Raw genomic sequence first — 14,355 nt, 5'->3', positions numbered from 1 at the left:
TTTCACCATGTTGGTCAGGCTGGTCTTGAACTTCCGACCTCAGGTGATTTGCCTGCCTTGGCCTCCAAAGTGCTTGAATTACAGGTGTGAGCCACCATGCCCAGCCTAAAATTCTTTTTTTCTTTGGCTTTGTCAGATTGGGTTAACTCAAAAGCCTTGTCTTCAAGCTCTGAAGTTCTTCCTACTACTTGTCTGTTTCTATTGCTGAGACTTTCCAGTGAGTTTTGGATTTCTCTAAGTGTGTCCTTCATTTCCAGAAGTTGTGATTGATTTTTATTTATGGCGTTCAATTTCACTAGAGTTTTTTTTGTTCATATCCTGTATCACTTTTTGGATTTATTTAAGTTAGATTTCTTCTTTCTCTGGTGTCTCCTTGATTAGATTAATAATCAAATTTTTGGATACTTTTTCTGGCAATTTAGAGATTTTGTCTTGGTTTGGATTCATTCTGGTAACCTAGTATGATCTTTTGGGGCTGTTAAAGAACCTCGTTTTGCCTTAATACCAGAATTGTTTTTCTGGTTCCTTCTCATTGGGGTAGACTATGTCAGAGGGAATATCTGGGGCTCCAGGGCTGCTGATCAATTCTTTTGTCCAACAAGATGCTCCTTTAATGTGGTGCTCTCTGCCTTCTGCTAGGGATGTGGCTTCCTGAGAGCCTAACTGCAGTGATTGTTATGTCTCTTCTGGGGGCTCTGGGCTGGTACTGGAGGGTATCGCAATGCTATGAACTGCCTTGAGGTCTCTCAAACGTGGATGCCCTCACCTGCTCTGGTGGAAGTAGCAGGGGAGTGAAGTGGGCTCTGTGAGGTCCTTGGTTGTAGTTTTGTTTAGTGTGCTGATTTTGTATTGGTTGGTCTCCAGTCAGGGGGTGGTGCTTTCAAGACAGCACCAGCTGTGGTAGTATAGGGAGGATAAGAGCTTGCCCTAAGCTTGCTTGGATAAGTTTTCCTGTTTCTCAGGTGGTGGGTGGGACCATAGAGCTCCCAAGAGATTATGTCCTTTGTCTTTGGCTACCAGGGTGGATAGAAAAAGACTCTCAGATGGGGGACAGGGTTAGGTGTGTCTGAGCTCAGACTGTCTTTCAGTGGGATTTCCTGCACCATGGAGAAGGATGGGGGTGTGGTTCTCAGGTTGACGGAGTTATGTTCCAAGGAGGATTATGGCTGCCTCTGCTGCTTCTTACAGCTCCCTAGGGAAATAGGGGAAAGCTGGCAGTGATAGCCCTCACCCAGCTCCCACACAGCTTGAAAGGTCAGTCTCACTCCCTCTGTGCCCCCTCAAGAGAACTGAGTTTATTTCCAGGCAGCCAGTGAGTAGGGCTGAGAACTTGCCTCAAGTTGCAAGCCTCCCTACTGAGAAAGCGAGCAGGGCTTTCAGGTTTCACAGCTTCTGCATTCCATGGCTTCTGTGCTGGTATCTGCTCTCCTGGTTTGCGCTTTTTCCCAGATTCTGTCTGGGAAACTTTGCATTCAGTTGAAATTGTTAGAGTTCAGCTGGAAGTTTCTTTCTCCCTGTGTTCTCTCCCCAATTCCACTGGCAGCCCTTCCCAAGGAACCCTGCAAGACAAAGTCAGGAATGGCTTCCCTGGGGATTGAAAGTGCCCACAGGGCTCTTCCTCTACCCCTGTACTTTGCTCAGCTAAATTTGTCTCAGCTCCAAGTTAGGTCTAATCCTTCTTCTGTGATCTGGACCCCCAGGTTCTCTAGTGAGGATGTGTGTTGAGGGGTGGAAATTCTCCCCTCATACTTTGGGGACTCACAGTTTTCTGGCTGCCTCACAGAGCCTGCAGAGGCAAGCCATTTCCTTAAAAGGGTCTGTGGATTCTCTTGGTTTTCCTGGCATGTTCCTGCAGTATTTCTTGCAGCAAAAGTTTGCAATGTGAGTCTTCACATACTGCTCTTTTCATCCAAGTGGGAGCTGCAAGTTAGCCCTGCCTCCTATCCACCATTTTCCCCTGCCTCATTACTATTTTAAACTATTTTGGTGATCAGTTTACACTGGATTTGACCAATGGAAACTTCTTCAAGCTGGCTTCTGTGTCTTCATGGTATGCCTCAACATTTTTTTTTTGTTTGTTTTTTGAGTATTTTCTTCTTAAGTTTCCCTTGTTCTAGCCATGGAATCAGAAGTTTCTTCCAGGATCCTTGGTTTCTTTAGTGGGGAGTAGTACTAGAGAGCAAGATCTGGGGTGTAGGTATACTCATTTCTACTGGGATGTCACTGATTCTTGGCCTTTTAGCAAACAGAACTAGGAAATTAATGCATGTATAATATTCACACACATGTCAGTATGTGTATGCACATACAGATGTATATGCACCCTGTGTGTGTATACTTATTTTAGAAATCATGAACTCACACCAATGCTCTAATTTCAATCTATCTCAACAGGGTTTATTCTTGCTGTCTCCCCTTTGACATTCATATGTCCCTTATTCCACAATGAAATCCTATATACCTACAGTGTCAACAAATTTGCTCTTTTGCTCAGTTCAATAACACATCCATAGTAGTTTCAGAACCATTTTGCCATACCATTATAAAAAGGAAGCCTACCAAGCCGAGTTTAGGATTTGTTTGTACTTCTTTCCCTTGTCCCATATTCTACCCTGCCCAGACTGAGGATATACGGACAAATACTTTGCTATACTGTGTTCATAAGTTACTTGCACTAGTTCTTTCTTTTTATTTTTTTCCCTTCAGTGTTGTTAAATTATTTATTTGAAATACAGTTAAGTTCATTTGTCTGAGATTGCTTTCAATTTGAGTTTTTTCCCCCTCACTTTCTAATCTTATTGATTCAGCTTTATCTCTTTGAACAGGTAAGATATAAATATGGTTTCAAAAGTCAAAGCTATACAAAAAGATGTATTTAGAGAGGCATCGCTTTCCCATTCTTCCCTCCCTCCTCATCCTTTGTAGGTAATGGATTATATTGTTTACCAGTTTATTATTAGTTCTATTTTTTTTGGAATGATAAGAAAATATATGATATTTTTTCTTATTTTTAATAAATTTACCTGAAAGCTGTCTTTTTTTTTTTAACATGGTAATATCTCCTGGAAATCACACTATATTGGTTCATAGAGATTTTCCTCATTCTTCTTTTTAGCCACATGTTACTCTTCATGTGTGTATTTTCTGTATTTCATGCAATCAATCCCCTTTGCTTAGAGATACAGGTAGTTTCCAATATTTTGCAGTTATAATTAATGATTTAATATATGTGGTCATGTATTTTGACATTATTGAAGCTGTACCTTCTTTAGGGTAAATTCCTAGATGTGGGTTTACTGATTTGAAGAGGAAATGTACATGTAGGTTTGTAGATATTGCCACATTGTCCTCCAGAGGGGCTATTCCATTTTACACTCCCTTCCAACAATGTGAGTGTGCCCATTTGCCCACAGTGTTGCCAACCAAGTGTATTGAAACTCTTTTGATTTTTTTGGTCTGATTTGTTATTTTTTTTTTCTGATAAATGATAAATGCTAACTCAGTAAAGTTTTAATTTGCATATATTATGAGTGAAATTAAGCATATTTTCATTTGCTTAAAGTCCGTTTGCATACTGTGTCCTTTTTGTGAGTTACCTGTTGATGTCTACTGCCTATTTAACAAATGATTTTTGATCATTTTCACTCAATCTTAAAGTTTAAAAAGTAAATTAGGGATATTAGCCTTTTAGCTATTACATATGATGCAAATATTTATTCCCAGTTTTTTGTCTTTTGACTTTGCTTATGATATTTTCAATCACGCAAAAATTTGAGACAGAGTCTCCTTCTGTTGCTCAGGCTGGAGTGCAGTGGTGTGATCTTGGCTCACTGCAGCCTCTACTTCTGGGCTCAAGCTATCCTCTCACCTCAGCCTCTTGAGTAGTTGGGACTACATGCGTGAACCACCACATCTGGCTAATTTTCTTTTTGTAAAGATGGGATCTCACTGTGTTGTCCAGGCTGGTCTTGAACTTCTGGGTTTAAGCGATCCTCTTACTTTGGCCTCCCAAAGTGCTGGGATTCCAGGTGTGAGCCACGGTGCCTGGCCAAAATTGTTAATCTTTCTAAATGTTGTCAAATTTATTAGTCTTTTCTTTTATTGCCTCTGAACTTTGAGTCATGATTAGAAAGGCTTTTTCTACTCATAGTTAAAGGGGAATTCACTCATGTTTTCTTCATGTGCTTGTGTATTTTCCTTTTTTGCATTTAGACCTCTGATCTATTTGAGATTTTTTTCTTTTCTCTACTTTAAGGAATGAATCTAATTTTATATTTTTCTAGATGACTATTAGTTGTACCAACTCCATTTGCTGCAAATGACTACCTTTGCTCTAGTGTTTTGATATATTACCTTTATTATATGCTTGATCTTCATATATAGTTGAGTCTATTTCTGAACTTTCTGTTTCTTTGATATGTTTGTCCAGTCATATGACCATATTGTTTTAATTATGGAGGCTGTGTAGTGTATTTTTAATATCTGGTTGGACTTGGCTTATTCAGAGCCCTTCCTTGTCATCAGTGTTTTCTTTTTTTTTCTTTTTTGAGATGGAGTCTTGCTCTGTCACCCAGGCTGGAGTGCAACGGTGCAATCTTAGCCCACTGCAACCTCCACCTTCTGGGTTTAAGCGATTCTCCTGCCTCAGCCTCCCAAGTAGCTGGGACTACAGTCATGCACCACCACACCCAGCAAATTTTTGTACTTTTAGTAGAGACAGGTTTTCACCATGTTGACCAGGCTGTTCTTGAACTCCTGACCTCAAGCAATCCACCTCCTAAAGTGCTGGGATTATAGGCATGAGCCACTGTGTCCGGCCACTTGTCAGTTTTTTCTTAACTCTGCAGTGTATTTTTCCTTGTGAACTTAAGCATTATCTCTTATCTGACATTTCTTTTTTTGTTATTATTTGTTTATTTATTTTTATTTTTATTTTTATTTTTATTTTTGAGATGAAGTCTCACTCCATCACCCAGGTGGGAGTGCAGTGGCGTGATCTCAGCTCACTGCAACCTCTGCCTCCCAGGTTCAAATGATCCTCCCACCTCAGCCTCCTGAGTATCTGGGACGACAGGTGTGCACAAATATGCCTGGCTATTTATTTGTATTTTTGGTAGAGACAGGTTTCACCGTGTTTCCCAGGCTGGCCTTAAACTCCTTATCTCTGGAGATTCACCCACCTCAGCCTCCCAAAGTGTTGGGATTACAGGTGTGAGCCACTGTGCCCAGCATTGACATTTAATTCTTGATTGTGTTCATTCCTGTGGGTGTTCTGGGACTCACTGTTAGAAGCTGTCTGTCTCTAGGAATCTTGCTCCCTCTGCCTCATGTAAACAGTTACAGTGATGAGAACCTGTTACTAATGGCATACATCACACCTTTCAGATATGTTGGGTATTAGCACACTAAATCGTAACTTGGCTGTAGATTAGAATCACCTGAAAAGCTTTTAAGCCCTATCAATGCTGGCCAGGTGTGGTGGATCATGCTTGTAATCCCAGCATTTTGGGAGGCCCAAGGTGGGTGGATTGCTTGAGCCCAGGAGTTCAAGACCAGCCTGGGCAACACAGCCATACCCTGTCTCTCTAAAAAAACAAAGCAACAAAACAAAACAACAAAAAAAACTAAGACATATCAGTGGTGCTGGGGTCCCCTCAATTAAATTAAAATCTCTGAAGGTGAGGCCTTGGCATTGACATTTTTAAAAAGCTCTCCAACAAGTGATTCTAATGTGCAGCTGGGATTAAAATTTGTGGCTTCAGAGATGTAACCAGAAAAATCCTTGTTCAACTTTAATAAAGTTTGCCGGCTGGACTAAAATGGTTGCCTGCTGTTATTGTGGAGGTGACTCACTTCATCCCAACTTCCTGATACTTTCACTTCTGGAGGTTGTATTTCTCTAAGATCTTCCAGAAAAAAGTCTTAAAGCCACCTTAGCCTTTTTTCCAGTCCAACTCTTAAATTTTTTCTCCTCTTCTCCAATAATTACATGAGTATGGATCCAGCTTGTCCACAAAGCCTGCCTTGCTCCAAAGCATCTGACTATAAAGAATCTTCACCTATGCCTGTGATTTCTGGGCCTGAAGAAAATTATCCATCCTTGCAAATGTCTTCTGCTGAGATGCCTCACACAGAGACTGTCTCCCCTCTTCCTTCCTCCAAAGATCTGCTTATTCAGGACAGCCCTGATTCTTCTGCCAGTCCCAAAGGCAAACGACACACTGCTGCAGAGTAGTGCCACAACAAAGGAAGACAAGGTCCCAGTCAAGAAACAGAAGACCAGAACTGTGTTCTCTTCCACCCAGCTGTGTGTACTCAATGACAGATTTCAGAGACAGAAATACCTCAGCATCCAGCAGATGCAAGAACTTTCCAACATCCTGAATCTTAGCTACAAATAGATGAAGACCTGTTTCCAGAACCGGAGAATGAAATCTAAGAGGTGGCAGAAAAACAACTGGCCAAAGAATACCAATGATATGATGCAGAAGGCCTCAGCACCCTATCCCAGCCTCTACTCTTCCTACCACCAGGGATGCCTGATGAACACTGGGAACCTTCCAGTGTGGAGCAACCAGACCTGGAGCAATTCAGCCTGGAGCAACCAGACCTGGAACATTCAGTCCTGGAGCAACCACTCCTGGAACACTCAGGCCTGGAACAGTCCCTTCTATAACTGTGGAGAGGAATCTCTGCAGTCCTGCATGCAGTTCCAGCCACATTCTCTTGCCAGTGACTTGGGGGCTGCCCTGGAAACTGCTGGGGAAAGCCATAATGTAATACAGCAGACTACTAGGTATTTGAGTACTCCACAAACCATGGGTTTATTCCATGGATGTATGAACATGCAACCTGAAGATGTGTGAAGAGGAATGAAACTGACATTACTCAGTTCTACTCTGGGCACTGGCTGAATCCTTCCTCTCCCCTCCTTCCCTCACTCATAGGATTTTTCTTGTTTGGAAACCACGTGTTCTGGTTTCCATTATGCCTATGCAGTTAATTTGATGGAAGGTGGTGTATGGTTGGAGCCTAATCAGAGAGGTTTCTTTTTTCCTGTTGGATCTTCCTGGAGAAAAGACATTTTAATAACCTTGGCTGCTAAGGACACTGTGATAGAAGCTGTCTCTAGCTGTAGATAAGTGTGGATATCTTTAGCTAATACTAGTGTGGATATCTTTAGGGTTTAGAATCTAACCTCAAGAGTAAGAACTAAAAGTACAAATTGGTGTAATGAAGGTATATTCCTATTTTTTGGGGTTGGGAAGCTTTACTTATTTTTTTAAAAAAACTATTGAGGCCAGGTGCAGTGGCTCATGCCTGTAATTCTACCATTTTGGAAGGCCAAGGCAGGTAGATCACCTCAGGTTAGGAGTTTGAGACCAGTCTGGCCAACATGGTAAAACCCCATCTCTACTAAAAATGCAAAAAATTAGTTGGGCATGGTGGCACCCACCTGTAGTCCCAGTTACTCAGGAGGCTGAGGCATGAGAATCACTTGAACCCAGGACTTGGAGGTTGTAATGAGCCAAGATGGTGCCACTGCACTCCAGTCTGGGCAACAGAGCTAGACTCTGTCTTAAAAACAACAACAACAACAACTTTATTGAGGTGAAAGGCTAACTTGTAACACACTTCATTGATTTGCTCAGCCCTTTTTGGCTCTGTTGTACTATAGCCCCTATTTTGTTGGTTATGCTAATATTTGTGAAAAGAGGTCTTGTATTTGCTCCATCATTTATGACATCACTACTACTTTGGCTAGTTTAAGTACAAATGAATAAAACACCATTTTTCCTTTAAAAAAATAAAAATAAATAAAGTTTGCCAAGACACAGGACATTTTATGTAATGAATTGTGGTACAGGCATATAGCCAGAAATAATAGTCCTAGAGGAGAGTGAAGGTGACGGAGAGCTAGTGGAAAATGACAGGACGGTGATATTTGGCAGGGAAAATTATAAGAAAGAGATGATGCCGACTACCAGGATGGCCTAGGATTTCTCAGAGTGGACACAGAGCATAAACTTCATGTTACTATCTACATCAAATAGCATGCTCTGTTAGTAATAGTTGGAATCACTCAGGGTACAAATGTTTTTCTCAAACTTCAAAGATACCCAGGAGTGATAAAAAGTGGTTTTGTATGTATGAGGGGAGAAGGCAATAATATTTCCTCAAATAGTAACTTGAGAGGATTCAAGTGAAGTTACACTAATCAGGAGCTACTCTCTGGGTAGAAGACACTATTTATTTGTGAGGGGTGTGGGTGTGATGTCTTCCAGTTCTCTTCTGGAACATTCTCACAGCATACTAGGTTATCATCATTGGAAAGGCCACACTATTCGACCATGTAACAACAATCATTCTGCACTTGATTTTAACTGAAAGATCGAGAAGCAATACAATAATCATTCTAATTTTCATGCTGCACAGTTGTGTTTTGTCAGTTCCCCTTCTTTGGAGAGTAGTTTTTATACTTTTACCTACAGTTTCACCAGTTGTAGCTGGAATATATTCAAGAAGTAGAAGGAAGGAATGAGAATGTTTTACTTTTTTTGTGTGTGTCAGGGTGTCACTTTGTCACCCAGGCTGGAGTGCATTCACATGGTCATAGCTCACTGTAACCTTGACCTCTTGGGCTCAAGTGATCCTCCCACCTCAGCCTCCGAGTAGATGAGAGTACAGGCATGTACCACTGTGCCTAGCTTTTTATTTTTTTGATTTTTTGTAGAAATGGGATTTCACTATGTTGTCCAAGCTGGTCTCCAACTCCTGGTCTCAAATGATCCTCCTGCCTTGGCCTCCCAAATTGCTGGGATTACAGGCATGAGCCATGGCACCCAGCCTGAATTAAATATATATACGTGTGTGTGTGTGTGTACATATATAAGCATATGTATATGTGTGTTTGTGTGTGTGTATATATATATATATATATATATATATATATATATGCGACCAGCTCCCAGGAACCTGCTCTCACTATAAGTCTTTTGCAGGTTATGTCAACCACATTGTCCAAAGACTGATTTTGAAACCAGTCTCACTAGCTGCATCTTTCTTTGAAGCACATCTTCTGGGTGAGCAGGTGGCTGAACTATCCGTCGCCTTTGAATCAGGAAGTTAGCATCAGAAATGGTATGTTGCTTTTTCTTCCTTTTTATTTTATTTGGTCTTTGGCACAGTGTGTCACCTAATTAACACAACAAATGTAACTTTATGTGACTTTATGTTTTTTCATGGCTTATTGTTTTTCCTCCAATGTAAGAAATTGATGTTCACATCATTTCTTATCCTCCCTCTATCTAAAAGGATATGTCCAATTTGGAAGATATTTTCTTTAGTCTTCTATGAAAGCCCTCTTGTGACCTTTCTGCTTGCAAACTATTTCCTGATCAGCACCAGCAGTCAACTCCTTTATGATGGAATCCATTTAAGGGCTGTGCTGGCCTATAATAGAACCACTTAAATAAGTGTAACTTCAAAGAAAACTGGAAATAATGTGTAATATTGAGATGGGATAACAACTTAGAGAAAATAGTTCTTTTTCTGCTATTTTTAAAGTAGTAGCCAATGGTGTGAAGTAGTTTCTAAAGAAAGCTCACACCACATCCCACCACCAGAAATCTCCTCCATGCCGGGGGCTGGATCCAGTTCAGTTCCCAATATGGCATTTCAGGAGAGATCCTCATGGATTAGAGGAAGGTGTTCAAGATGATAAAGGGCCTAGAAAAAAATATCTTGTTCGGAGTGTTAAAAAAACAACAACTTTAAACAAATTAAATTTAACAGAGTTTAAATGAGCAAAGAACAATTCGTGGATTGAGTAGCTGACCCCCACCTCCCAACCCGAACAGGTTCAGAGTTACTCAGGCACTGCCAGGAGTTCAAAAGGATATATGGACAGATAAAAGAAAATAATGTACAGAAAATGGAAGTGAGGTACAGGAAACGGAAGTGAGGTACAGAAAATGGAAGTGAGGTACAGAAACAGCTGGATCGGTTACAGCTGGCCTTTGCCTTATTTGAGCATGGTTTGAGTGGTTGGCCGCCTGTGAGTGGTCCAAGTCTGGCTGCTGGGATTGGCTGAGACTCAGCTACTTGTTCCAAAAGCAGGTTCCAGTCTGTTTCCACATCCAGTCAGATTACCGTTTACTATGCACTGAGAAACCTTGAGGCTGAACTTAAAATATGCAAGGAGGCAGCTTTAGGTGAAGCAGGTAGCAGGAGTATAGAAAAGTTCATCTTGATATAAAGGAGATAGTGCAGATGGATACCTGTGGCCACTGACCCATCTTTTAGAGGGCATTTTGTTAGAAAAGCCTGGCTTGTTCTGTTTTGCTTCCAAGTCATGCTAAGTACCAACGTGTAGAAAGTAAAAGCAAATGACAAGGACACCTCATAAGTTAGTGAGTCACTCCCCATCATCTGAGAGTATTAAGCAAGAGGGTCAACGATTATTTATAGGACTGTTTTAAAGGGACTTCCTGTGCTGAGTGGATTTTTGATTCTCATATGAGCATGCTCTGTTTTTCATGATGCTAAAGGGGAAATACTTGCTTTGTTAATTTAAACTATATTAATTTTAAGAAATCTTGAGTCCTTTCACATCATAAGATATGGTCTAAAATTTTAGGTTGCAGATAAATTTTTTATCTACCTGAGAAACAATTTTTCCATATAAAATGTTAATGATATGTGGGTTGTTGATTACAAATATTCAGAAACAAAATGCTGCTCTACTCTGAATATTAAAAACACATGCACTAATTTCCAGCAAGCACTGTAGATGGAGCAATTTCTCTGGCCTTCTTGATTCGGCTTCAGCGAATGGGAGTTATTACAGGTCCTGTTGTAAGCGAGAAGTCCTGGGAATCCTAAGCCAAGATATGTCAAACTAATCAACTTCAAGAGTCTGGCCCTTTCTCTTAACAAGACACTTTCTCAACATCCTAACATGCTGTGTCCAAAGTCAAATATCTGTTGTCTTTGTTTTCTGACATGCCTTCTTGATATGGGTGACATGAAACCAACTTGTTCAAGGTGTTAAATCAGACCTAGAAAGAAGTGTCTGAGATAGTCCAGGATTTCCTAAAATAAAAAATTGTTCTCTTTGCTCTATAAAAAGAGAGAAAAAGAAAAACTTCCACCTGTCTTTTTGACAACTAGAACTCTCCTCCCCATGGAGTCTGATAAGCTTTTCAGTCTCTTCAGACCTTTCTTATTTATAACTTATCACTGATAAATGTCCATACTTACTGCTCATCATTCAACAAATCCAAACATCCCAAGGACAAAGTTATCTGCTTCTTAGGGAGGATTTAGTTTGGATACCCGCAGTTTGTTACGGTCTTGGCCTCTTACTTTTCTTGTGACAAACACTAAAGATAATTTATTTTTTTGAAAACACATATTTGAAAGCACGTGATGCCCTAGTGAAATGCCGTAAGTTGACAGACTTCATAGCATAGGAAAACCTCTGCTTCAGGAAAACAATTCATTATACGGAAAGCACCCTCAGTCCTCCTGTGACTATTTTGATGTTCAAAATAAGGTTAGGACTGTTCAGCATTTTGGTGTGTCAGGCACTGTTCTAGATGCCACACAGACTCTTGCTTAATCTTCTCAGTGACAACAAGAGGTAGGTGTTACTGTCCTTACTTTGCAGATGAGGGAACAGAGGCTTGGGAAAGGGAAGCAGCTTGCCCACGATCACACACTGATAAATGATAGAGCTAGTCCCTGTTTCTCCAAGGCTGATGTTCTCCCCACTGTCAGAAGATTGGTTAAGGTAGGCCATGTAGTGGATGCCCGTAAGATTGTTGTCCACCCTCCCTTTCCTACTAGTTCCTTCTTTTCCCATCCATTCCCACGATTGTGGTAGGAGTTGCCATGTTTCTACAGGACCTTAACTTCCTGCCACGTTTGTCTGGTCTGGGGTGTTTGATCCAACTTGGGGCAATCAGTCATTTCCCTGGGATTTTAGTTTGGGGAGTAAGAGCTGGAGATAGGCTTCTTGTTGGGTGCATGGCTAAGAGTGTAGAAATCCTGGGAGCAGTGGTGGCCAGGTCACATCACCTAGATGGAGGCACAGAGGAGGCTGGTTTTAGTAACAGGGAAGAGTAGAGCAGACACAGAGGAGAAACAGATGGGATGTTGCAGAGAGAGGGCTGCAGGTTCCCTACAGGGCTCCAGCCGTGGTTCCATTCCTGAGGCTGGCTGCATCCCTGTCTTTGAAGTTTGTGAGACATGCTGGATCTTTCCAGTGAATTCCTCTGTTCAGTTAACCTGGTTCAAATTAGGTTTTTACTGTAACCAAGAGCCCTAACTATGAGTAACACAGGATTTATTGAAAAGATTCTGGGGGCAATTTACAAAAGGGAAATAAAAGTGTCACAAGTGTGGGAAAGGGAATGGATAGGTGGCCTGGAGGCCACAGCTACAGGAGCTTCTGGCCCTTGTGCCCTGACTTGGTTCTGGCCCCTTCTACATATGTGAGTCAGCACTGGAGCTTCACACTCTCGAGGAAGAGAATGATAGGCCCCCCACTGGGGCGCTGTTCGTCCCTGTGGTGAGGGACTGTACGATTTCTTTCCAAGGGAGAAAATCTACTGGCCGACAAAGTCAGAAGCCATTTCACGCCTGGATCTGATTTGCTCCCTTCTGATTTCCCTCACATCGGTGTACTGACGCTTGGTTGCCTAGGGAAGGGGAGGAATTTCAGTTTCTGAGGTTCTGATTAATCTCTTACTAAGAAATATAGTGCTCAGAGCAGAGGAAGCTGGAAAATTTGCTCCCCGGCACCCCTTGATGCCATTCAATCCCTCGGTCCTGGACAGATCCTCTTTAGCGTCCTGACTGCCACTCACTGGCAGCATGTCCTTGAGCAAGGCATGTCATTATTCTGTAAAATGGAAATATTACCAGCACTTGCCTTATTACGTTGTTGCAGGCATGAAATGAGGTCGTGTTTGTAAAATGCTTTGTCTAGAGCCTGGCACCTAGAAAGTGCTTAACAGATGGCAACAGTTTTTATTGTTTACTTACAGATATTTCAGTTATGAGCTCTGAATTCTGAGCTATCTTGCTGACAGCTCTGACCTGAGCAGCCTAATTGGAATCTCCCTTACTCGTCACTGTTTTAACACTGATGTTCTGGGCTCCCAAAGCCCATGCTTTAAAATTTTTATAAAGAATGTAATGTACCTATAGAAAAATATACATCTTTTTTTTTCAACTTTTATTTTAAGTTCACATTAAGGAACTTAATATGCAAGTTTGTTACATGGGTAAATGAACACACATCTTTTAAAAATGTACCTGTGTATAGACCAGGTGCAGTGGCTCATGCCTGTAATCCCAGCACTTTGGGAGGCTGAAGTGGGTAGATCATGGGGTCAGGAGTTCAAGCCATCCTGGCCAAGATGGTGAAACCTCGTCTCTACTAAAAACACAAAAATTAGCCAGACGTGGTGGCGGGCACCTGTAATCCCAGCTACTTGAGAGGCTGAGGCAGAGAATTGCTTGAACCCAGGAGGTGAAGCTTGCAGTGAGCCAAGATTGCACCACTGCACTCCAGTCTGGGTGACAGAGCAAGACTCCATCTCAAAAACAACAACAACAACAACAAACCCCTATATATATACCCCTGTAATCACCATTAGGACAAATATCTAGGACATTTCCAGCATCCCAGAAAGTTCTTTTATGTCCCCTCCCAGTCAATACTCACCCCCTTCCCCAGAGATAACCCCTAGTCTGACCTCTTTCACCACAGATTTGTGTTTCTGGTTCTTGAACTTAATGGAATGATACAGTAGGTACTTTTGGTGTCTAGCTTCTTTCACTCAATGTTCTATCTATCCATATTGTTGAATATAAAAGACATTTATTCTTTTTGTTGTTACGTAATAAAATATGAATATACCACTGTAGAGAGCCAGAGTAGCCCACCCGCTCTGGGGGGATCAGCAGCAAGGCTGTTGTAAACTTTGAGTGAACTCCAAGAGAAGCAAAATCATAATAGGGGAATGTGTATGTCTTGAAGAGCAGTTGGTCCTAGAGAAACATAACCAGCTTTCACTGACTTTGCTGCAAGATAGTTGTTAGCTGAGGTATGTTAACTGAAGTATGAGAATTATAACCATAGGCTGTTCTGGGTAACTGCACCCTCCCTCTGCTATGTGCTTTGTAAACATATAAAATAAAGTACTTTGAGGCAGGATGGGGCCGGAGAAACTGATACTTTCACTTTGCTGGATGCCTGGCCCCACTTTCTTCTATGTCTGTCTCGTGTTTTTCTTCATCTCTCACCATTCCCTCTTAGGTCTTTGAACCCTCGCGCAGCACAGG

General features: G+C 41.5%; 1 pseudogene; it reads left to right on the top strand.

Annotated features, from left to right (window-relative positions):
• Positions 1-5,989: 5,989 nt before the first annotated feature.
• On the top strand, positions 5,990-6,866 carry LOC105725904 (homeobox protein NANOG-like; annotated as a pseudogene).
• Positions 6,867-14,355: the final 7,489 nt, after the last annotated feature.

Source organism: Aotus nancymaae, unplaced genomic scaffold (assembly GCF_030222135.1).
Source record: "Aotus nancymaae isolate 86718 unplaced genomic scaffold, 86718_ANA_hifiasm-v0.15.2.pri h1tg000009l, whole genome shotgun sequence".
Lineage (NCBI taxonomy): Eukaryota > Metazoa > Chordata > Mammalia > Primates > Aotidae > Aotus > Aotus nancymaae.
The sequence above is the reverse complement of the archived record's forward strand: the minus strand, read 5'-3'. Positions and strand labels throughout refer to the sequence as shown.